The 24,238-nt window shown below is 35.1% G+C and overlaps 1 long non-coding RNA gene across 1 annotated transcript in view; it reads left to right on the forward strand.

Annotated features, from left to right (window-relative positions):
- LOC123568352 (uncharacterized) overlaps positions 1-24,238 on the forward strand; it is a 553,309-nt gene that overhangs the window by 434,071 nt on the left and 95,000 nt on the right. Inside the window, exon 2 of the long non-coding RNA XR_006691610.2 lies at positions 296-378. This is a non-coding gene — a long non-coding RNA (uncharacterized lncRNA). The remainder of the gene's footprint in view (positions 1-295; positions 379-24,238) is intronic.

Genomic DNA, 24,238 nt, shown 5'->3' on the forward strand with positions numbered 1-24,238 from the left:
TAATTCCATATAGTAGCATAATATGCAACTATTAGAATTTATGGCATATGAGAATGTTACCAAGTTATATTATTCAGTGAGAAAAGCAGGTTAGTAGAATATACAAATAATGTTCACAAACAATATATCTTGTTTTTTTGTAATCCCCAAAGGATAAAAAACAGATGCAATCACATTAAGTCAAATTTTAATTTGAGGACACTACATAGCATCAAAATAAAGAATACAGTGTGATAAAATCATGAAATTATATGTAATTCTGATTCTTCTCCTTCTCTCTCTTTTTTTAATGTAGAAAGGGAGAATGATTTGAAAATGGTAATGAGGAAAAAGAACGTCACTGATACCACCTCCAGGTCCCATGGAATGAAATCTATAGTAAATAGTGTTAACTATGGTCCTTAGAAGAGGTTCAGATTTACATTCAAACATAAAGATGAAAGAAATATTTTGAGCACATGATGAAAGTATGAGATAATTAACTGTTAATGGAGCGTACATTTCAAATGGTATATAGACACGAGTTTAGAATTTGAGGAAGCATTGAAAAGGAGACAGAATAGTAGATACATAAAGGTACATGATGATTCATGTGAAGAATACAAGACGTTACTAGGAATATGAGCGTTTTCTTGGGACTAAATTAATGAGATAAATCTATCTATCTATAGATATATAGATAAAATAGATATATATATAGATAGACATAGATATAGACATATAGAGAGATTAATCCTGGTGAGTTTAAGGCAGTGTTTGCATCAGGATAAAAGAGAGGAATAGATATCTCTTTACTGTAATACTTGGGTAGATAGTGAGCAAGGAATGGTCTTACACCCAGGGTGGCAGCTCACTCTGACTTCCTGTTTAAGGAGAAGAGATCTTATTCCAGATACATACACTATCTTGATAGCTTACAGAATTCTGTAGAAGGTATGTATGACAACAATCACAAGAACCCTTTTATTGTAAGAAAGTTATGCTTGTGAGTGTATATACATTTGTACATATGTGAAAATGTCTACAGACATGTACTTTCTATCTGGTTTTGCTAGATAGAAGTGATGCATTAAAAGTCTATATATTTTTTTTTTGCCTCAGAAATCTCTGAAATATTATTTTGTCTTTTCTTCCAGATACCCTTAAAAAAAAAAGGAACCTACCCATATAAAGAATTTGATCACCATTACTAAAGCTGTAGAATTTAGAGGACATGTACCTCATGAGTGTCTGGAATTAAAATCTCAAAAGAATCATTAACTTTTTTACACTCACTTGAAATTCTGCCTTTATGAGATTTTTTTCTGTTGAAATACTTCTGTATATTCAGTTCTTAAGGAGAACAATTTGCCATCATGTGTTTTTGTCCTCTGTTGATGTAACTGAATCTAATGCTTGCATGTATTTGTGAATTTTTTATGTGTATGAAGGTTAAATTTTGGCTTAGGCAACACTGGGCTATTACTTTCTTGTGTGGTTTTATGAAATATTTGGATATGATCACAAATCTTTCACTGGTAAAGTTTCTTTTTAAAAAAAACAAAAAATATATCAGGGATTTTTCTTTTTTTTGTAGGTAGGATTTTTTTTTATGGACTTCATTCTTGCTTCTGGAACACCCAATTGGGAATCATCTAGTTGGCAAACACTTTTTGTTACTTGACGAAATATAGAAAAATTGTGTTTTGTTTTATGCCAGCCATTATATTTTTTGTTAAATGGAATGACTTATTCATTGATTCACAAATTACATATTGAGTTTCTACTATGTGCCAGGCAGAGCTTACAGTGTCTGGAAAAAATGGTAAATAAAACAAACCATAATGCTTGCTAATGCCTCGCTTATATTAAAATGACTGGGATGAGGGAATAATATCAATTAAACAATATAAATGTGAAACAACTAAATATAATGGTTAGAATACGGTACTTGTTATGGAAAAAATAGAGTTGGGTGAAGGGAATTAAGAGTATGAGAGTGATAAGTGGGTTGCAATTTTACATAAAGTTGTTGGCTCAGGTCTTACTAATCAGGTGATGTACATGAACATATTGGGAAAGCAATACAGAGAGAGGGAACATCCCAGTGCAAAATGCTTGAAATGGGATGGGACTTGTGTATTTGAGGAAAAACAGAGAGGTCACTATGATAGGAGCTATATAAGCAAGATAGAAGGAAATGAGGCCACAGAGCTAACGGCGTCAAATAATTTTGACCATTACAGGCTATTTTAAGAACTTTCCATTTAATTCTGAATAAATAAAAAGAGAGAGCATTGAATGACTTGAATAAGAAAGTGGCATGGTCTGACCTCTATGTCATAATGGATAACTCTGACTTCTGTTTTGATAATAGACTGGTAGGGGCAAGGAGATGAACTTAGAGGCTATTAGATCAATCAATAGCAGAAACAAAGATGGCTTGGATCAGAATTGTAGTGTGTAGATAATGGTTGAATTATAATGTATTTTTTAGTAAAGTCAAGAGAAATTCTTGACAGATTCGATTTAACATGATAGAAAAAGAATCAAAAATGACTGAAAGCTTTAGTCTGAACCATTAAAGGAAAGAAGTTGTCATCTGCTGAAGTAGAGAAGATTATGCTTTGTGTGTGTGAGTATGTGTGGGGGTGTATCTGTGCGTATTTGGGATATCTATTAGGTATCTTAGTGGAAATATAGCAAGTTGGATATATGCCTCTGGACTTAAGGAGAGTGACCAGCCTGACGATAACGTTTTGAAAGTCTAGGCACACATTTGACTATAAAGACATCTAACTGAATAAAATGATGGTACAGTCAACGTGGTCAGGAAAGAGAAGAAGGTCAAAGGCTGATCTCTAGTATCTACAACACTAAAATTTTGGAAACAGAAAAGGAATTCAGCAAATAGCCCTAAAAAGGAGAGACTGGTAAAGTAGGAGGAGAAAATAATTATGTGACACCTTAGAAGCTGACTAAAAATGAATAAAAAATGAGGGGTTTGTAATAACTTAAATGCTCATAATGGTACATTCCATAAAATGTGAGGCTGGTGGTAATAGTAAGGAAATTTAATTAGGATGAGACACAAGCAACTTAGAGTTAGGAGGTCCAGAGTGGAAGGGAATGAAAAGGAAAGCATGAATATCTATATTCAAGAGAGTCCAGCATGGAGTTTCTTTGGGACTAGCCGACTGTCGCCTAACTTCTCAAGCCAAAATCATCCTCCTTGGAGTAAGTAAGACTTTTGGTTGCCTGTTGTCACCATACCTGCTGGTTCTGATGTGTTTGTTTGATTTATTTAGGCTGTATGTGACCCCTCTCACTTCTGGTGTAGATCTCTCATTCTGTAATACTTTGGAAGAAGAAACATGCTAACTAAAATATTTCTTTGCAGCAAGTTTTAGAATTTGGTTTTCCTGAGGTGAACATCCAAATTTCTCCATACTCATCATATTTCTAGAACAGAACACATGACATAATATGACATAGAAGAAATCTTGACATTCCATCTCTGACATTAATAAAATTTTTAAAAATCCTGCCATTTCACTTTAACAAATGGAAATTAGTCTCTGTGTGGGTCAACCTCTCTTGAATCTCTTTATAAAGTAATATAATTGAGTTGCATGAGGTAAAAGCTAGAGACAACATCTTTCAGCAACTTTCGTAGCCTAAGACATAGCAAATTAACCAATGAAGACCATCACGTCAACAGTCTAAAGAAAAAATATTACATAATCATGTCATTTGATACAGAAATAGCATCAAAATACAGAAACAGCATTTGACACAGAAACTAATTCTCATTTATGATTAAAAAGAAAAAAATACTCAGAACACTAAAAATAGAGGGTGACATTCATAATTTAATTTTAACATTTAAAAAAATCCCAAACCAACCAAACAAAAATCACCTAACCTCATTCTTAATGGTGAGAACTTGAATGTTTTCTCTCTAACCTTTGGAACAAGGCACAGATGTCCTCTCCACCATTCTTATTCAGCATTGTACTGGAAGGTTTAGCCAGTGCAGTATGACAAAAAGAGAAAATAAACGATATAAAAATGGGATGGGAAGAAATAAAACTGCATATATTCACAGATAACATGATTTTTTCTGTAGAAATCCCAAAATATCAACAGCAACATTAGCAATGACAACTCTTTGAATAATAATAAATTATTCCAAGGTTTCAGGATACAAGATTAACATACAAAAGTCTATTGCTTTCTTATATATCAGCAATGAATAACTGTAATTTAAAATTAAAAGCACAGCACCGTTCACATTAGATAAGAAAAAAAGAGAAATACTTAGATGTAAATTCTAACCAAACATGTATATGATCTGTATCCAAAAAATTACAAAGTACTGATTTTAAAAATCAAATATTTAAATAAATGGATGTTCTGTGTTCATGAATTGAAAGAGCCAACTTTAAAGTGACAGTTCTTTCAAAATTAATCCATAGATTTAACGCAAACTCAGTTAAAACTGCAGTAAGCTCTTTTGTCGATATCAGCATTGATTCTAAAGTTTACATAAAATGCAAAAGACCTAGAATAGCTAACATGATACTGAGCAAAAAGAAAAACAATGTTGGATGACTGACATTACATTATTTCAAGACTTATAATAAGGCTACCATAATCACAATCATATGGTATTGGTGAAGAATTAGACACACAGATCATGGAACAGAATAGACAGCTCAGAGAAAACCCACCCAAATACAGTCGAAATGTAGTAAATTGATCCGGAGCAAAGGCATGTGAATGAAGAAAGAAAGAATAGTCTTTTTAAAAAATCATGGTGAGACACCTGGATGTCCCATAAGTAAAACAATGAACCTTGACACAAAATTAACCTTACAAAAAAATCAATACAAATTAGATTATACATCTAAATACAAAATGCAAAACTTCTTGAAGACCACCTGGGATACAATCAGTAGGACTTTTGTGTTTGATCAAATGTTTAAATACTGAAATAAAAAGTTGATAAGCAGATTATTGATTATTCGTTGTGTTTGATAAGGGAGGGTTAAATAGGTAAAGCACAGGGATATTTTAGGGTGGTAATTTTATTTTGTATGATTCTATAATTAAGCGTTTGCCAAAACCCTCAGAAATTTACTATGCAAAGAACAAATCTAATGTATATAAACTTTTTAAAAATAGTATTGAAAATTGGAGGATGCTAGAACAAAAGGGAAAATGTTACCAAGGAATTTAAATCTATCAGAAATGTATTAAATAACATCAATTAAAAGGCTGGTAGAATCAGATGATGAAATACGTAACTTTGAAATGCGAAGTCTTTGAGACTAAAGTAAAAATAACTATGCATAAGTGTTATATCTTGTTGGAAAGTTGTGTCCTATGGGGTTATGGGTTAAAAATTCCAAAACCACACTACATGGATACAGGAATTGAATTAAGCACATAAATATCAGATGGTGGTGGGGGGATTCCATGTTTCTTCTTATTGCAATGAGAGGTTACAGATAAATATGGGGCAGAACCTAGAACGACCCATGTAGTACGGATTAGATTTGGAGACATCAGTATGAACTCATGTTCAGCTTAATATCTATACAGATGATTTTGTATAGAATTATCTATACATATTTATGTACATAAGTTAGTGTACACTCGTATGTTTTCTTCCTTTGTCAGCTGTAAGAACCTAAAAACAACGACATTTCAGTGCCAGTGAGAAAACTTTACATCTAGATCTTGGTTTCCAATACCATTCTTCAATAAAAGGAACCAGGGCTGCTTGGATGAATGACTCACTCTAGGACTGGAGCATAATATATACTAAATGCAGGCCGGGCGTGTTGGCGCACGACTGTAATCCCAGCACTTTGGGTGGCCGAGGCGGGTGGATTATGAGGTCAGGAGATCGAGACCATCCTGGCTAACACGGTGAAACCCCGTCTTTACTAAAAAAAAAAACACAAAAAATTAGTCGGGCGAGGTAGCGGGCACCTGTAGTCCCAGCTACTCCGGAGGCTGAGGCAGGAGAATGGCGTGAACCCGGGAGGCGGAGCTTGCAGTGAGCCGAGATCACGGCACTGCACTCCAGCCTGGGCTACAGAGCGAGACTCCGTCTCAAAAAATATAAAAAAATAAAATATACAAAATGTGCCTGGAGCCTCTTGTGTATTATAGTGTGAAAAAGTATGAAAGTGCTCAATAAACCAAAACACAACACACACACACTGTCAGGGACTATGAAAGGGACATAGGAGCAAAGGAAAGAGTTCCAAATGGCAACACTGGAACAATTTCAGCAATAAAATAAGTAAATTGTGTATGATTATAATCCAAAATATAAAATAAATATTCATAATGTAAATGATCAAACTCATAAACAAATGGAGAATAGATAAATCTCACTTGCAGAAGAATTTCAAATAATGTATGCAGTAAATGAACCCTTAAGGATGTGGAGCATCACCCCCGCTCCTTAAAGGTTTTCTTCACATAGTTTATTCTAAAGAGTACTATGTGTAAATTAAATAAAAAAGAGTAAATTTACTCTTAAGGAAGAGTAAATTTGAAATGGAGAAAAGTGACAAATAATTCAAGCCAGGCAATCAAGGTGAACAATTACAATGATAAGTTACATATTGACAGTGTATGCCCTTGATATGATGTGATACCAACTTTATCACTATGATTTTCCTCCCAAAAACCCCGCAGCTCCTGTATAATCACGAGAAAAATATCAGGCAGTTCCCATTTAAAGGATATTCTGTAAAATATCTGAACAAGTAATTCTCCAGGCAGTTAAGCTTATCAAAAAACAACCAAAGTCTGAGAAATATCACAATGATTAAGAAATTAAAGGGCCATGACTACTTAAAATAGTGAGGTATCATGGATGGGCTCCTGGAGCAAAAAGAATATTGGGGAAAGACTAAAAATCTGGATACAATAGACTTTAAAAAATAATAGTATATCAATATATTGGTTTACTATTGGTGACAAATATACCTTATCAGTGTAAGATATAATGTCCTTCTATCTCCCAGAAATGTCTACCTCCTAATCCCCTAAATCTGTGAAACTGTTACACTACATGAAAACAGGAAACCTACAGATATAAATTAAGGGTCTTGAGATGGAGAGATTATTCTGGATTACCCAGATGTGCTTAATCACAAGAGACATTATAAGAGAGAGGCAGGATTCTCAGAGTTATCGATGTGATGATGAAATTGAGATAATAATGGAGAAAACCCAATGTGGATCATACAGGAATATCTGGGTTATCTTTGAAATAATTCTGTTAATCTAAAACTGTCCCAAAAATAGATGATTAAAAACCAATTTCAATAATTGAGCTGTATGACATGAAACCCAGCACCTGGGGTAACAGCTTACAGGCCTCTGACATATAGCCCTTAGAGCACACACATAGCTGTGCATTGTCTTCCCTCTGTCTTTGCTTATTTCATTACCAATGGTTACTCAGCTCTCTGCTCAAGTGTCTCTTCCTTAAAATGTTCTTATTTTATCAACTCTAAAATCAGAATGCATTTCTTCTTCAGATTTCTCTAAATTTGTTTTCTTCTCTAAAAATAATGTTAAGGAGTATAAATAAATGTTGAAAATTGGAAGAAGAGAGTATTTTGCCAATTGAAACTGTTCAAAATGATTTACAATGAAACCATGTAATAAACTATCATGCAGCCTTTGAAAACAATGAGAAAAACTAAAGGAGGCTTTAGGGAGGAAAAAAATAAAACAATAATTGCAGTTGTATTTAGATATATATACATATGTAACTAACATGGTTTCTACTGGCTCAAAATGACAATGCTATCCTACCCCTTAATAGTGGTTTTCAATAAATATTTAAAAATCATTAGTGCCAGTAATATATTGTATACTACAAAATAGCTAGAAGAGAGGCTTTTGAGTGTTTTCAATACAAAGAAATGATAAATGCATGAGGTGATAGATATGTTAAATATCCCTGATTTGATAAATAAACAGCATATATAGATATTAAAACATTAAATTGTACACCTTAAATATGTACAATTATAATGTGTCAATTAAAAAATAAATAAAAGCTGGGCATGGTGGCTCACACCTGTAATCCCAGCACTTTGGGAGGCTGAGATGGGCAGATCACTTGAGGCCAGGAGTTCGATACTAGCCTGACCAACATGGTAAAACCCCATCTCTACTAAAAATACAAAAATTAGCTGAGTGTGGTGACCCACACCTGTAATCCCAGCTACTTGGGAGGCTGGGGATGAGAATATCTTGAACCTGGGAGGCAGAAGTTGCAGTGAGTCGAGACTGGGCCATTGCACTCCAGCCTGGGCAACAGAGCGGGTCTCTGTCCCTAAATAAATAAATAAAATAAAATTATTGGTGGACATTATTTTTCTGACAGATAAATTATAATATTAAAGCACATTATGTAAAACACACAAAACTAGAGCTGTCCTGGTATGAAACTAAATAGAGGTAAAGAGAACCTTACAAGGCTTCTTCCTTCTTCCCTGTATGCCTCCTTTCAATGAATTATTTAATGTTCTTGAATTTCCTATCAACATTTCTATTTATGTGTTTATAAGTTATAGTTACACACTACCATACTAACGTATTTTATATCATACACAATATACAATGTTTGAATCAAAACATTCACATTTTTAAAGGGTGAGATTTTAAAACTAATTACAAATTCAATTGTAGTATTTTTTTCTGATGCACTGATGCATTCTCTTATACACCGTTTGATTGACTTACATGTGACTTCAGAGACCATGACCCTAAATCAACAATCCATAGAAGGCTGTTTTCAATCTAGATGCAGTCTGTGACAGAATTCATAATTGTAAATAGTGATACCTGATAAATAAGAACAACATAATAAACTGTTTATAAAGTTAGATTAAGTTTGGAGAACAGTCCTTTATTCTGAAATTATTGACTTTCTTGTGTCTAGCAAACTAAATAGCATTACTTTATATTCTGAATGTCATTGACAATATGTGTATATTGTTCTAATTTTTATAGTTATTAAAGTCTGCTAGTTTCCAATGTCTGGGAATTGCAGTTTGGCAAATAATTGTTATATGTGTACAAAATAAATAGAATGAAGAAGGCATTGAAGAGATACTGATGACGTCTGCATTCAAATGATGATTATATTGACATTCTGAATAGATCTCCACTAAGTGCCACAACAGTGTCACAGCTTACTAGTGATATCTCGTAAGTCCCGTTCCACGTAAGTGGGGAAAACTTCTGTCTATTAGAAATTAAAGAAAAACACATCTTGGGGCAAAGATATATCTTTCTTGAGTACTTTTGCAAAGTGCAAATGTAACTATAGTAAATACCACCAGAGATGAGAATAGTCAGTTCACTTATCTCTAGTTAAATATGAGAGTAAAACTACAATTTTAAGCCTAGAAAATACATGCTAAAGGCATGTTAACTTGGAATTTGGAACTTGCTCTATTGACTACATTTTTTCTATATTGGTAAAATCAGAAAAAAAGAAATGGAGAATTAAACATTATAGAAAACTAAAGAAGAGCAAAAATATAACATGCTTTAATAGAAATTTTAAAAATATAGCACTTATCAAATTTAACCATGACCCTGAATTTATTTTTGGTTCTTTAACTTAACTCATTAAAGAATGTGAAAGATCAATGGTATCTAAGTTTGATCAATGGAATAGTATCAAAAATACTTTTTCACAAAGTTAAAGACTTTAACGTATATAAAAAAGCTTTTTTTAAAAAAATAAATAACACATTTTTCCTTATATATCTTCTCAGTTGCAAGAAACACATACGTAAACTTATTTTATGAATGTCTGATTGATGGGAGAAGAGTGCTCCAGTTACCTGCTATACAAAACTCCAATGTGAAAAAAAAAAAAAAAAAGGTTGCCCAGAACTCCGTTCACAAGTGGTGTCATGAAAACTTGAAGGCAAGTTCTCTAATCCTCAGTGGCTCATTCCAAAGCAGTCATCTAAGTATTGCAAATAGAAATATGTTTCCCCTTGAAATATAAAGTGGCTAAAAAGTAATTTCAATATAAAACTGTTGTAAAACAACAGTAAGAGCTAATCTTATTTTATATTTGACTTATTTAGAATAAATTTTAAACACATATCCAAGAGTAAAGTAAACAATTTAAAAATGTTTAGGACCAAATGTATTTCCTGTTGTGGAATCTAATCGTTCTGGCAAAGGATGGCCAAGGAGAAATACAAAATAAGTAAGTGAATTGCTGACTGCTAAATGATACACGAGTAAAGCCAGTCCAAGGAAATCACCATGAAGAAATATTCTGAGAGAAGTTCCACACTGCGAACTTTTAGAGAAACATCGTTAGGCTCTTTGCTTAGTGAAATGTCCTCAGATAGACAGAGATATGAAACTTCTTGATATTCTTCGAAATACTAACATTTTATACAAAATATGACTTCTAAATGTTCAATAAAACCTCATGGCACTGAACATCTAGGACACAGGAAAAATAATGTCATGGCAAAAATATAAGTTTGTAGAGTTTCCATGTACAAAACATCAATTTAGTAAGTATTTCAAATGTTCTCAACTTGTAGATATATGTGGAGAGATATGTAGAATAACGAGAAACTAGCTCTTTAAGAATTTAAGACATTATTATCCATGCGTTGTTTAAATTTTCCCCCACTAACAGACAAAATGGACTCTCCTTGGCTAACTGAGCTTCTCAAAGTTAAAACAGAACCAGGCCACCATAGTTAAGAGAGGGAACAATCACGTACTCTGCATTCTTAGAAAGATCTAAGTGTCACAGGACCTCCTTTTTACAACCAAGCCAAAGAAGTTTCCGTTGTCAGTGTCAGGATTAACTGTGACCAGAAACTCCCCCTGTCACTCACTGGCTGTTTGAAAGAAACATCTGACAGAGACTTGGCCGATTTGGGGTCTAGAAACTACCTCATCAGGGTCAACTATTTTGACCAATCAGAAATGAACAAGTTTGAAACTTTCATTTGCCTAAGTGGACCTGGTTGATAACCTAGGTGAGAACTTTCCCTATTTAAGCCAGTCCCTCCCTTTGTTCTGTGGAGAGCATACTTCTATTTGTATTGAATGTTATGCCTCCTCAATCTACAGATTATTTTTTAATAGAAAATAAGCTTTCCCTTTTTTCTCTAAAGATCTCATGACCTTTTGTTGACAATGTGAATAAACCTTCCAAACATGCACACAGTTAATCATCTATGACAATTGCTTTTAAAAAAGTGGTAGTATAATAAATGTTATATTATGTTATCTGGACATGGTAGCTCACATCTATAGTCCCAGCACTTTGGGAGGCTAAGGTAGGAGGATCACTTGAGTCCAGGAGTTCAAGACCAGCCTAGGCAACAGAGGGAGATCCTGTCTCTATGAAAAAATAATTTAAATACATTTAAAAATTATAAATGAGAATAAATGTCATATTGTTCAGAAAAGAGATCAGAATTTAGGAAAGATGCAGTGGAGAAGGCAGGAGGGAAGTTTTCCTAGAAGACTACAACTTGAGAGATCATATACGAAATATGTCAGCTTTCAAAGTATGCCCCACCTTGATCCCTGGTCTAACCAGATTTATGATTACTTTGGCCTCACTGTATTAGAAGACAAGGCCCAAAACCTAATTGTGATGTAAATAGTTTTGTTTGTTTGTTTGTTGTTTGGTATTGTATGGTTGTTATTTTAAATACTCTCTTCCTTTTAAATTCCTCACAAATGATTGGCCTATGTTTTTGAGAAAGAACACTAATACTCTCAAGAACTTGAAAAGAAAAATATCAAATTCATACGACTCTTTGTCTAAAGAGACCATTTATCTCCTGAATAGCTGCCCAGCATCAGTCATGTTCAGAGAAGGGGAAGTAACATTGTCTCCTCTTTTTTGGCCTGAACAATTTGTGGATGGTTCCTCTGTGAAATTTTTTAGAAATCGTGTGTGTGCGACCATTTTTCTAAAATAAAGTTGTAAAATGATAATGTTGCCAAAATACGCAAACCAACATATGTGTTTTCTTTCTCTACCACCTTTTTGAAAAGCATTTTTGGGCTGGGGAAGGTTATCTTAAAATTGTATTTCCCAATAATATTCAAAAAATAAGGAAATGCTGGAGAAGCAAATTCCTATGAAATTAACAGCAGTAAAGGCTCAAAGTGGTGAGAGTTTGACTTAGTTGAAAAATAACACAGGATGTCAGTGAAGCTGACTTTTGTGAGCTAGAAAGAGAATAATAGGAGACAAAGTTGGAGAGGTAAGAATATGTATTTACCTACATTATTAAGGAAATGCCATAAATAAGAATTTATGTTTTATTCTAATTGCAATAAATAGATGTTTATAGTGATTTACACTGTATCTAATTTGTATTCATAAATGAACCAATGGGCTGCTATGTTGAGAATTAGTTTAAAGGCTAAGAATATAAGAAGGGCAGCTGCTATTATGGTATCCTTGGAAAGACATAATAATGCCTTGTTTTTTTTGTTTTTGTTTTTGTTTTTGTTTTTGTTTTGAGATGGAGTCTCGCTCTGTCGCCCAGGCTGGAGTGCGGTGGCGCAATCTCCGCTCACTGCAAGCTCCGCCTCCTGGGTTCACACTATTTTCTTGCCTCAGCCTCCCCAGTAGCTGGGACTACAGTCACCCACCACCACGTCCAGCTAATTTTTTGTGTTTTTTAGTAGAGACAGGGTTTCACCATGTTAGCCAGGTTGGTCTCGATCTCCTGACCTCATGATCCGCCTGCCTCAGCCTCCCAAAGTGCTGGGATTACAGGCGTGAGCCACCGCGCCCTGCCAATAATGACTTTTTAAAGGTGAAGAAAACTTTTCTTCCACCCTCTGAAGGTCTGAGCTCTGTAATGATCTTGACAGTAGACAGATTAGTAAGACAAATCTGGATGCTCTGGCTCCTGCCTGTAGTCCAGCTATTCAGGAGGCTGAGGCAGGATGATCCCTTGAGCCCAGGAGTTTGTGGCTACAGTAAGCTGTGATCCATCCCAGGTCACTGCATTCCAACCTGGCAAGACTCTATCTCTTAAAAAAAAAAAAAAAGAAAAGAAAAGAAAGGGAGAAAAGGCATACAAATTTATTATATGCATATGCACAGGAATCCCACAAAATATAAGACTCAAAGAGGGGCCAGATGGTTGAAGCTTAAATAGCATTTTGAGCTACAGAAAGAAATAGGGGCTTGTTGTGGAGAGGTGACAACACAAGCCATAGGAGGTTGAAGGGAGGACATCCATGATGAACAAAGGTTGTTTTACTGTACAGATCAAGTTTCTCAGGCAGCCTTCAGAATAGGTGATGGGCTATGCAAAATTCTTTCTGGGCTAAGCATTGATATGATCTTTTCTAGATCTGTTTTAGACAGATAAGGAGGCTCAGAGAAAGCCTGTTCTTACATTTGCTGTTTACTAATGTAGATAGATGTAAATTTCTTTTACAAAAGGACAGCTTTTCAGATCTATTCCTGTGTCTGCAGCTTCTCTGAATAGTTATCTCAAAATATGCCAAGAAGTATATTTTGTGATAGCATAGATTAGTCTCCTACAGTCCCATTTTGGGGTGGTATGTCCTGAGCCCCAACAACTTCATTATTAGGAAATACAAATAAAAAAAGGGGACATCTATACTTTGTAATTAAAGCAAAATGTAAAGGTCAATACAATATATGTAGAGAGGGAAGAGGGACAAAAAGCGTAACCAAAATAATCCTTATGATTTTTGGCTGGAGCAACAAGATAGGTGTTAAAATTCTTAACTGAAGTGAATAAAATTGAGAAATAACAGATTTGGGTGGAGTAGAATACAAAAATAATTTTGATTATCATTTGTTTTCAGTCCTTTTGAATATAATACAAGATGTCCATCTATTTTTTTAATCCTTGATTTTTCATTATGTTATGGCATTCTGCCTTATGAACATACGCTAATCAAATGAACATCTCTCTATTATTGAATATTTGTTTCTTTAAGTGCTTTGAAGCTATTGACTGTTGCCCTCCACAAAGACCACCTGAAAAAGCTGTTGATTAAGCAAATTTAAATTGATGAGACTTACTGCAATAAGGAGGGAATATCAACTTGAAATAGTATTAGTAGTGTCTCAGTATGAAAACAATTGAGGATAGTTACAGAGTTTGATGACCTGATTTGTGTAATATTAAGATGGGACTTGTAATCTGTGTAAATGCCTAAGATTAGGAACAGTTTATGATAAAGTAGCTTTGAATTGACTGGCAACGTGAATTAAGGGTCTTGAAGTAAGTCTTGAGTAATCTGTTAGTCTTGATAAGAAAGCTATATTAGGCTGGGTGCGGTGGCTCATGTTGCCATCCCAGCACTTTGGGAGGCCGAGGCGGGGAGATCACGAGGTCAGGAGATTGAGACCATCCTGGGTAACACAGTGAAATCCTGTCTCTACCAAAAAAAAAAAAAAAAAAAAATACAAAAAATTAGCCAGGTGTGGTGGTGGGCACCTGTTGTCCCAGCTACTGGGGAGGCTGAGGCAGAAGAATGGCGTGAACCTGGGAGGCAGAGCTTGCAGTGAGCCAAGATCGCACCACTACACTCCTGCCTGGGTGACAGTGCAAGACTCTGTCTCAGAAAAAAAAAGAAAAAAGAAAAAAGAAAAGCTGTTTTAGTTGGCTCACTGTCATATCTTCCAGAAGCAAATATTTGATTGTCCCTAGCATTTTACGATAAAGACACAGAAATTGTCCAGTATTGTTCAATATAGGGACAGGGAATCACATTGATTTCAGCCCTCAATACATATTGTCAAATAGCCCTCAGTGAAGTTGGCATTAATTTAGACGTTTCTATATTTACTCCTACTGATTATATTTTTACTTGAATTTAATGAATAATTACCTGATTGTTTATCATACTCAGATTTTGATGTGCTATATTGCTATATCTGATTTTTATTCATCTTTTAATTTTTAATATCAGTTCATAACCCAATAAAGGATAACTAATAATTATAATTATTCAATAAATATAATTATTAAAAATATGCATGTGGAAACTAAGCATTAGTCTTCTAAGAAGAAATACTAATTGAGATAAAGGTGTTGAAAACAGTGCCCTAATCTTTAGGGAAAACATATGAATGTCTCTTATAAGAACCACTTTTGTAATATTTTCATTATAGCATTTCAACTGTCAGAGGGATTAGTGAGCAAAGATGGCTTTGGCATATTTTCAAAATGATCCCAAGTATTGAATCCTTCATTTAAGGAGCCATAGCAATGTTAGACAGATGATGATAGACTTTCTTCCCAGTGGGAACACTTGAGTTGCATCCCTCACTTATCATTCTCATGCATAGTGACTATCACAAATAGCTGTAGGAGATTAGCCTGTTTGGCTGGTTTTATCCAGGCACAGCTTTCATGGCAGGTATCAAAAGAAAGACACCTAATACTCATAATCCTTGTGAAATATAACCTAAGGGGGAGAAATTCCATTTTTTATAGAAATTTTGCTGGAAAATGTTTTATAAAGCAAAAAACGTTTCAGATAATGCGTTGCAATCTAATTATTTCTCTATTGGCAACAATGACCCTTTTTACTAAAAAAACTTCCTTAGACCCAAAACAGTTACAAAAGAGTAAAAATGTCTAATTTATATTCTTTAAAATTGCAGATACACATACATATATAACCTTTTTAATGCAAAAGAGTAAAATGCGAAGGGTACTAACTTGTATTTTTTAACATGATGAGTGAATGCAGCATATAGTGTGAATTTAACGGGTTCCTGATAAGATTTGGCTCTGTGTCTCTACACAAATCTCATGATGAATTGTAATCCCCATGTGTGTCAAGGAAGGGACCAGGTGGGAGATGACTGGATAAGAGGGTAGCTTTCCTCATGCTTTTCTCATGATATTGAGTGAGTTCTCATGAGATCTGATGGCATTAAACTGGCACTTCCCCCTTTGCCCTCTCTCTTCTTCTGTCATGTAAGACATGCATTGTTTCTCCTTTACCTTCTGCCATGACTGTAAGCTTCCTGAGGCCTCCCCAGCCATGTGAATTGTGAGTCAATTAAACCTCTTTCTATACCCAGTCTCAGGTAGTTCTTCATAGCAGTGTGAAAACGGCCTAACACAGTTTCTTTTCAAATTTTATCAACATTTTATCATAAACTGACATTATTTATTTAATATTTTACTTAAGTTTTCAATATATAGGTTTACCATGTAAATATGTATTTTCATATCAAGAAAGCAGTACCAAATATTTTTAAATTCTTAAAAAATAAAAAAATTATTAACTATATTATCAGAAAGTCATTGTTAATAGTTTTATGTATATGTATGTGTGTGTATATATATATATACACACACACACACACACCTTATTTACTATTCAAAAATTTAGATCATGCAGCACATTTTTTGCAAATTTCCAATAAGCTATGATAACACATATATATGAAAAAAATGAACTGAGTAAACCATTCATTTCATAGAACTAGAAGACAGAATCAAATTACAGAAGTATAAAATAAGAAATTATATTTTTTAAAAATGTAACACAATTAACCAATTCTAAGACAATAAACCATGAAAAATTATGTGATTGCTAGGAGTTGCATAGATGGCATAAAAGCTTACTATTAGAGCCTCTAAGTCAGTTCCAGTCATCATTCCTCCACTGTCCTGTACCAGGCCATTTTCTACTGGACAAATTTTCATTCCTCTAGGGAAACAAAATTCTATAAACTTTCTTAAATGGAAACATCCTGTTACCTCACTAACTCTTCAATAATTCTACACACACACACACACACACACACACACACACACACACAAATTTATTCTTAGAAAAGCAATTGTAGCAATTATGTTATCACATAATATTATAGAAGTAGGTGGGTTTTTTTCCAAATAATTGGAGTTTGTGCTTTTCATAATTTTCCAATAAGTGCCGTAGTAAAAGTTTTTTGGTCCCCTGGCACAACTGTCATGCTAAATATTTACCATAACTGTCACTGGAAAGGAGTCCCAAAAGAGGATTCTTAGATCTTACACGAGAAAGAATTTGGGGCTAGACTACAAAGTTAAGTGAAAGGAAGTTTATGAGAGAAATAAAGAAACAAAAACAATGGCTACTCCACAGAGGAGGGCATTCCTGAAAGCAAGAAGAGAAACATGCCCACCTTAGGCAGAACCCTTGTTTATATAGAAGTTAAAAAAGCAAAAAACAAAGAAAAATATTGCATTAGTCTGTTTTCACGCTGCTGATAAAGATATACTTGAGATTGGAAAGAAAAAGAGTTTTAATGGACTTACAGTTCCATATGGCTGGGCAGGCCTTACAATCATGGCAGAAGGCAAGGAGGAGCATGTCACGTCTTACATGGATGATGGCAGGCAAAGAGAGAAAGCTTGTACAGGGAAACTTCTCTTTATGCAACCATCAGATCTTGTGAGACGTATTCACTAATATGAAAACAGCATGAGAAAGGCCCACCCCCATGATTCAATTACCTCTCACTGGTCCCTCTTATGACACATGGGAATTGTGGGAGTTACAATTCAAGATGAGATTTGAGTGGGGACATAGCCAAACCATATCATATATATATATACACACACACACACACACACATACACATACACACACACAAACACACAAATATATGTGTGTGTGTGTATATACACACACACAAACACACACATATATGTGTGCATATATGTATACACACATATGTATATGTATATATGCTATACCACTAGGGTTCATGACAAAGGATTGTTAATCTTTGTGTAATTCTACTGATTTTGCAAAAATCTACATAATTATCTTAAAGCAAAATATTCTTAAACTAAGAATGCTTTTGTCTTTAAGATGTGGGGACATCAGGACACTTTCTGGGTCTGTTAAATCCTGGGTCTGTTTAGTAAACATTATTAATCTGTTCCCTTGACCATCAACATCTTATGATTATGAATGCCTAGGTTCCTGGGAATGCAGCCCAGCAGGTCAGTCTCATTTTACCCAGCCAGTGCCTCTTCTGGATAGATCACTCTGGTTCAAATGCCTCTGACATATTCACAAATAACACAACCTTATGACTACTTTGAACTTGTATTATTTTTAACTGTAACAAGCAATCCTTTTGATACTATCATTTAAAATAAATGACAGTTTAATCTGTGAAGAAAAAAAGTACATTTTTATCTGAGGAATGTGAGCTCCTGTAAATTATGAGACCCAGAAAGGAATTTGAATGAAATAGCAGTCACATCTCTCCCATTAGAGCAAAACAATTACCTCTTAAAGGCACTTGCTATGTGAGTTCTAGATTAACTGATGCCAAGAAGCCTTTAAATCCCATGTGATGGGCACCCTAACTCATAACATTAACTCAATAATGTATAGCCAATCACTAATCGATATCTCTGTAGTCAATGAGAATTCCTATTAGATAACCTTGTATCAGTCCACTCCTTGTTTTCTTTGCCTTTAAAAACCAGTTGGTAACAAGGGTTGATGGAGCTCTCCCCAAAACTACTTGGAAGTGTGCCCTACACAGCTAACCTCACTCTGGTTCATGTAAACTCTTAAAATTATATTTTGTGCTTCAGTCTTTTTCTCGTAGGTCAACAAGTGAAAAATAAGAAATCAAATGTATTTTTAAACTACATTATTTTCCTAATTTATTTAATAAGAATTTAATTAGAGTTTAGGAAAACAAAATTCTATAAATTTTTTTAAATGGAAACTCCCTGTTACCTCACTGGCTCTTCAAAAATTCTACACACAAAAAATTATTATTTAAAAAGCAATGGTAACAGTGATGCTATCACAATACTTTAGGATTAAAGATTTCTTTCAAATAATTGGAATTTGTGCTTTTCACAGTCTTCCAACAAGTGCCACAGCTGAACTCTTACTCATTTTAATTTCTTTATTTTTGAAAAAATATATGTATGTATATATAAATATTTGTGGTTATTTACTTCAGAGTGATTTAAATTATTTTCTTTAGCCTTCCTTGTTGCATTCCTTCTCACACTGCTGTAAAGAAATACCTGTGACTGACTGGGTAATTTATAAAGCAAAGAAGTCTAATTGGCTCATGGTTCTGCAGGCTGTACAGAAAGCATGGCAGCATCTGGTTCTGGGAAGGCCTCAGAAAAATTATGATCATGGCAGAAGGTAGAGGAGAAGCAGGCAGGTCTTACATGGTAAGAGCAAAAGGAAGAGAGAGGGGAAAGTGTACACACTTTTAAACAACTAGGTCCCATGAGAACTCACGATGCCTATGACAGCATTGTCATAGGAATGGTGTTAAACCATGAGAAACTGCTCTCATGATTCAATCACCTCCCTTCTCACCAGGCCCCACCTCCTAATACTGGGAATTACATTTCAACATGAGATTAGGGTGGGCACACAGATTCAAACCATATGATTCTGCACTTGGCCCCTTCCAAATCTCATTCCCTTCTCACGTTTTAAAAGACAATTGTTGCAGGAATTTTTCTTAATTCAGCTAAATATGGGTTTTTTGTTCCATGGCCATGAAAATTCAGGGTTACAGACAATTTAAATGGTGAGTAAGACAGGGTTTTACTGAGTAAAAATGAAGGAAACCGGGAAACAGGGACTCTCTTCAAGGCCAGAGTGCCTGCTAGAGTGCTTCCTGCCTTGAAGTTTGAATCCCAGGAAGAGAAGGTGTCAGGCTCCTCCCTGTTGTAGATGTTGCAAACTTCCTGAGGCTCCACTGCAGTGTGCAGGCTGGCTGGAGTTTTGCCAGGGACCTGCTCCCACCTGGCTGTGTCACAATCATCCCTTCACAACAGTCCCCCAAACTCTTGACTCATTCCAGCCTTAACTCAAATGTCCCAGTCCAAAGTTTCATTTGAGACAAGACAAATCCCTTCTGCCTTTGAGCCTGTAAAATCAAAAATAAGTTAGTTACTTCCAAGATAGAATGGGGTTACAGGCATTGGGTAAAGGTTCCCATTCCAAATGAGAGAGATTGGCCAAAAAAAAAAAAAAAAAAAAGTGCCACAGGCCCCATGCAAGTCCAAAACACAGCTTGGCAGTCATTAAATCTTAAAGCTCCAAAATCTCTTTTGACTCCATGCCTCACATTGAAGGCAAGCTAATGCAAGAGATGGGCTCCCAGAGCCTTGGGCATCTCTGCCCCTGGTATAGCACCTGTGGCTCTTTCATTTTTGGCATTGAGTGCCTCCAGCTTTTCCAGGCTTATGGCACAAGCTGTTAGTGGATCTACCTTTCTGGGGTCTGGAGGATGGAGGCCCTCTTCCCATAGTTCACCGAGACAGTGCCCCAGTGGGGACTCTGTGTGGGGGCTCCAACCCCACATTTCTCTTCTGCTCTGCCCTAGAAGAGCTTCTTCCTGAGGGCTCTGCTTCTGTACCAGACTTCTGCCTGCACATCCAGGCATTTCCATACATCCTCTGAAATCCAGTTGGAGGCTCCCAAGCCTCAACACTTGCACTCCGCACACCAGCAGGCTTAACATTTTGGGAAAACCACCAAGGCTTCTGGCTTACACCTGCTGGAGCATCAACCTAAGCTGTTTCTGGGCCCCTTTAATCCAAAGCTGGAGTAGGAGACACATCTGGAACTGGAGCCACCAGAATACCGGAGGCAGTGTCCTGAGGCTCCACAGCAGTGGAGCCCTGGGCCTCACATACATCATTCAGTCCCCCTAGGCCTCTGGGCCTGTGATGGAAGGGGGCTGCCAAGAAGGTCTCTGAAATACCTTTGAGGCCTTTACCCCATTGTCTTGGATATCAGCACTTGGCTCCTCTTTACTTATACAAATTTCTGTAGCCAGTTTGAATTCCTCCCCAGAAAATGGGTTTTTCTTTTCTACTGCATGGCCAGGGTGCAAATTTCCCAAACATGCTCTGCTTCCTTTTAAAATTGACTTCCTATTTCAGGTCATTTATTTGCTCATACATATGAGTATAGGTAGTTAGAAGCAACCAGGCCACTTTTGGAATGCCTTGCTGCTGAGAAATTTTTTCTGCCAGATACCCTAAATCATCACTCTCAAGTTCAAAATTCCATAGATCCCTAGAGCAGAGGTGTAATATAGCCAAACTCTTTGCCAAGACATAAGAAAAGTGACCTTTACTTCCATTCCCAATAAGTTCCTCATCTCCATCTGAGACCTCCTCAGCCTGGACTTCACTGTTCATATCACTATCAGCATTTTGGTCACAACAATGTAACCAGTTTCTAGGGAGTTCCAAACTTTCCCTCATCTTCCTGTCTTCTTCTGAGCCCTCCAAATTGTTCCAAACTCTGCCCATTACCCAGTTTTAAATCTGCTTCCACATTTTCGGGTACCTTGATTGCCATGGTCTACTCCTTGGTACCAGTTTTCTGTATTAGTCGATTCTTCCACTGCTATAAAGAAAAACCTGAGACTAATTGATAACAAAAAGAGGTTTAATTGGCTCATGGTTCTGCAGGCTCTACAGGAAACATGGCAGCATATGGTTCTGGAGAAGCCTCAGAAAACTTACAATTATGGCAGAAGCTGGAGGGGAAGCAAGCAGGTTTGATGTGGCCAGAGCAGAAGGAAGAGAGATGGGGGAGGTGCACACACTTTTAAACATCCAGCTACCTTGAGAACTCACTATCCTGAGGAGAGGAGTGAGGAGTGGTGGTGTTAAATCATGAGAAACCACTCTTATGATCCAATCACCTCCCACCAGGCCCCACCTCCAATGCTGGGAATTACGTTTCGATGAGATTTGGGTGGGGACATAGATCAAAACCATATTACCTGTGATTTTTAAAATGTCTGTTATTAACCCACATTACATTTTGATTAAAAAGTCTAAGTTGAAAGGTTGTTTAAAAAAAGGCTGCAATCATATTCAAGACTAATAAAATACTAAATGTATGTTTTTCATTAACTATTTCAATTTTATTATTCATCTCCTCTTGGGAGATACTGCTTGAGTTTTTCCTTCTATTAGTGTACCATATTTTGTTTATCTAATCACATTGTATTGGATATTTAAACGTTTTTACAATTTATTGATTTCTATATAAAATTCATAATGAATATAACATGAATATAGAACTCTGAAAATATGTTGTTTGCTTTCATAGGATGTACTCTTTAAAAAGGTGAGCTGAAACAAGTATATGTCATTTTTCAAAGAATTTTATGATGTTGTCTGCATTTTGGTCCCTCTCCCTTGAGATTTTTCTCTTCAAATTTACCCTTCCTTCAAGAGTTTATGAATTTAACCATTTTCCAAAGGTCTTTTTTTTTTTTTTTTTTCCAAAGGTCTTAATAACACTGGGCATTGCCATCATTTCTACTTTTGCCAGTTTACAATAAAAAATTCCTGTTATTGTGTTTTTTGATTAATAATAAAATTAAACTTTGCATATGTTTATAGAATTTTTCTTTAATAATAACTTTTTAAAGGCATTTGTACATGTAAAACTGAGATTTGCATGATTTTATTAAACTTAATTTTAAAGATTCATTTAAAATTAAGGTGCAGTGGCTCACACCTGTAATCTCAGCATGCTGGGAGGCTGAGATGGGAGGATTTCTTGAGCCCAGGAATTCAAGGCTGCAGTGAGCTAGGATTGTGTCTCTGAAATTCATCCATTCATCCAGTGATCATGTCTGGGCAACAGAGTGAGATCATGTCTCTAAAAGTTTTCTTTCTTATATTTATTTTTAAACTGATGAAAGTATGTCTATTAGCATACATAGTAAACAACTTTTACCTCATATCGACATTTTTCCATAATCTGTGGATTTTTGTTTTGACACAGTGATTAATTTTTAGTATCTGTTTATTTTTAATGTGTTGCAATTTTTTATCTCAAACTTAAATATTTAAGCTTCCTATAATTATTTTTGTGTAAAATATGAGGTAGCTGTCTAACTCACACAAAAATCAATCTAGCTTTAATATTAAAAAAATTATTGTATTCCATGTATTCTTCTGTCATTAATATTAATAATATTAATAATTGGAAAGCCTTTCTTGACATAATTCATTTGTTTTCAATATTTTGAAAATTATTTCTTTTTATAGGTGCTATAGTATTTTTTTAATTGACAGAAATATTATCTGTATTTAAGGCGTACAATATGATATTTTGAAATATAGAGTCTGTATTTGTGTTGTAATTGTTCAACATTTATGTCCATATACCAATGTTTGTTATAAGTACTGAGTACATTTAAAAAATTAAATTTTTTTTCTTAGCTCAGTAATATTGAAAATAACATAAGAATTATCTCTTAACCTTATCTGGTAAATTCTGGAGGCCTTTAGCTTCCCTAGAGGATACTTAAGTGACATCACAATATTGAAAACGGCAGTTGAGTGTGATAAGAAAAAAAAAAAAAAAAAAAAACCCAAGAGTTCAAGCTTTAAAGTCAGAAATTCCTGGGTTTAATATGTTAGCCAAGCAGATCTTTTGAAGCAGCAAGTTATGTCTTTAATTGGACATAGCAATGTTGCCTGATTTATGTAGGTACCCCAAAGTCTTGACTATATCTGGCACATATCAAAGTTTTCTCATTATTATTTAAAAAGCTGTTTCTATAGAGTACTTGAAAAATAACAGAGCATTATCATAAATGAACTATAATAAAAGCATAAAGTTTATCCAATACTAGTGAATAAATTTATATAATCAATGACATCAATAAGAAAATAAGAAATTACCATTACCTGGATAGCCAAAAAAGACTTCTGAAAAAATACAACATTCATTTTGTATATAAACTTAAACCTAATTAAGAATACAAGCATACTTTCTTTATCTACTAATGAATAACTGTTTTAAACAAAGACCCAAATTATTTAAGTCAACAACGAAAATAATGTAAGACACTCAAGAGAAGTTTTCATGTAATGGAATTCTAAAACAATAGCTTTTTCTTTTACTTCTACTTTTTTTTTTTCTTTGAGATGGCATCTCACTCTGTTGCCCAGGCTGGAGTGCAATGGCACAATCTCAGCTCACTGCAACCTCCATCTCGCAGGTTCAAGCAATTCTCCTGCCTCAGCCTCTCAAGTGACTGGGATTACAGGTTCATGCCATCATGCCCAGCTAATTTTTTTGTATTTTACTAGAGACGAGGTTTCACTGTGTTGCCCAGGCTGGTCTCAAACTCCTGAGCTTAGGCAATCCTCCTGCCTTGGCC

Source organism: Macaca fascicularis, chromosome 13 (genome assembly GCF_037993035.2).
Source record: "Macaca fascicularis isolate 582-1 chromosome 13, T2T-MFA8v1.1".
NCBI classification, from domain to species: Eukaryota; Metazoa; Chordata; class Mammalia; order Primates; family Cercopithecidae; genus Macaca; species Macaca fascicularis.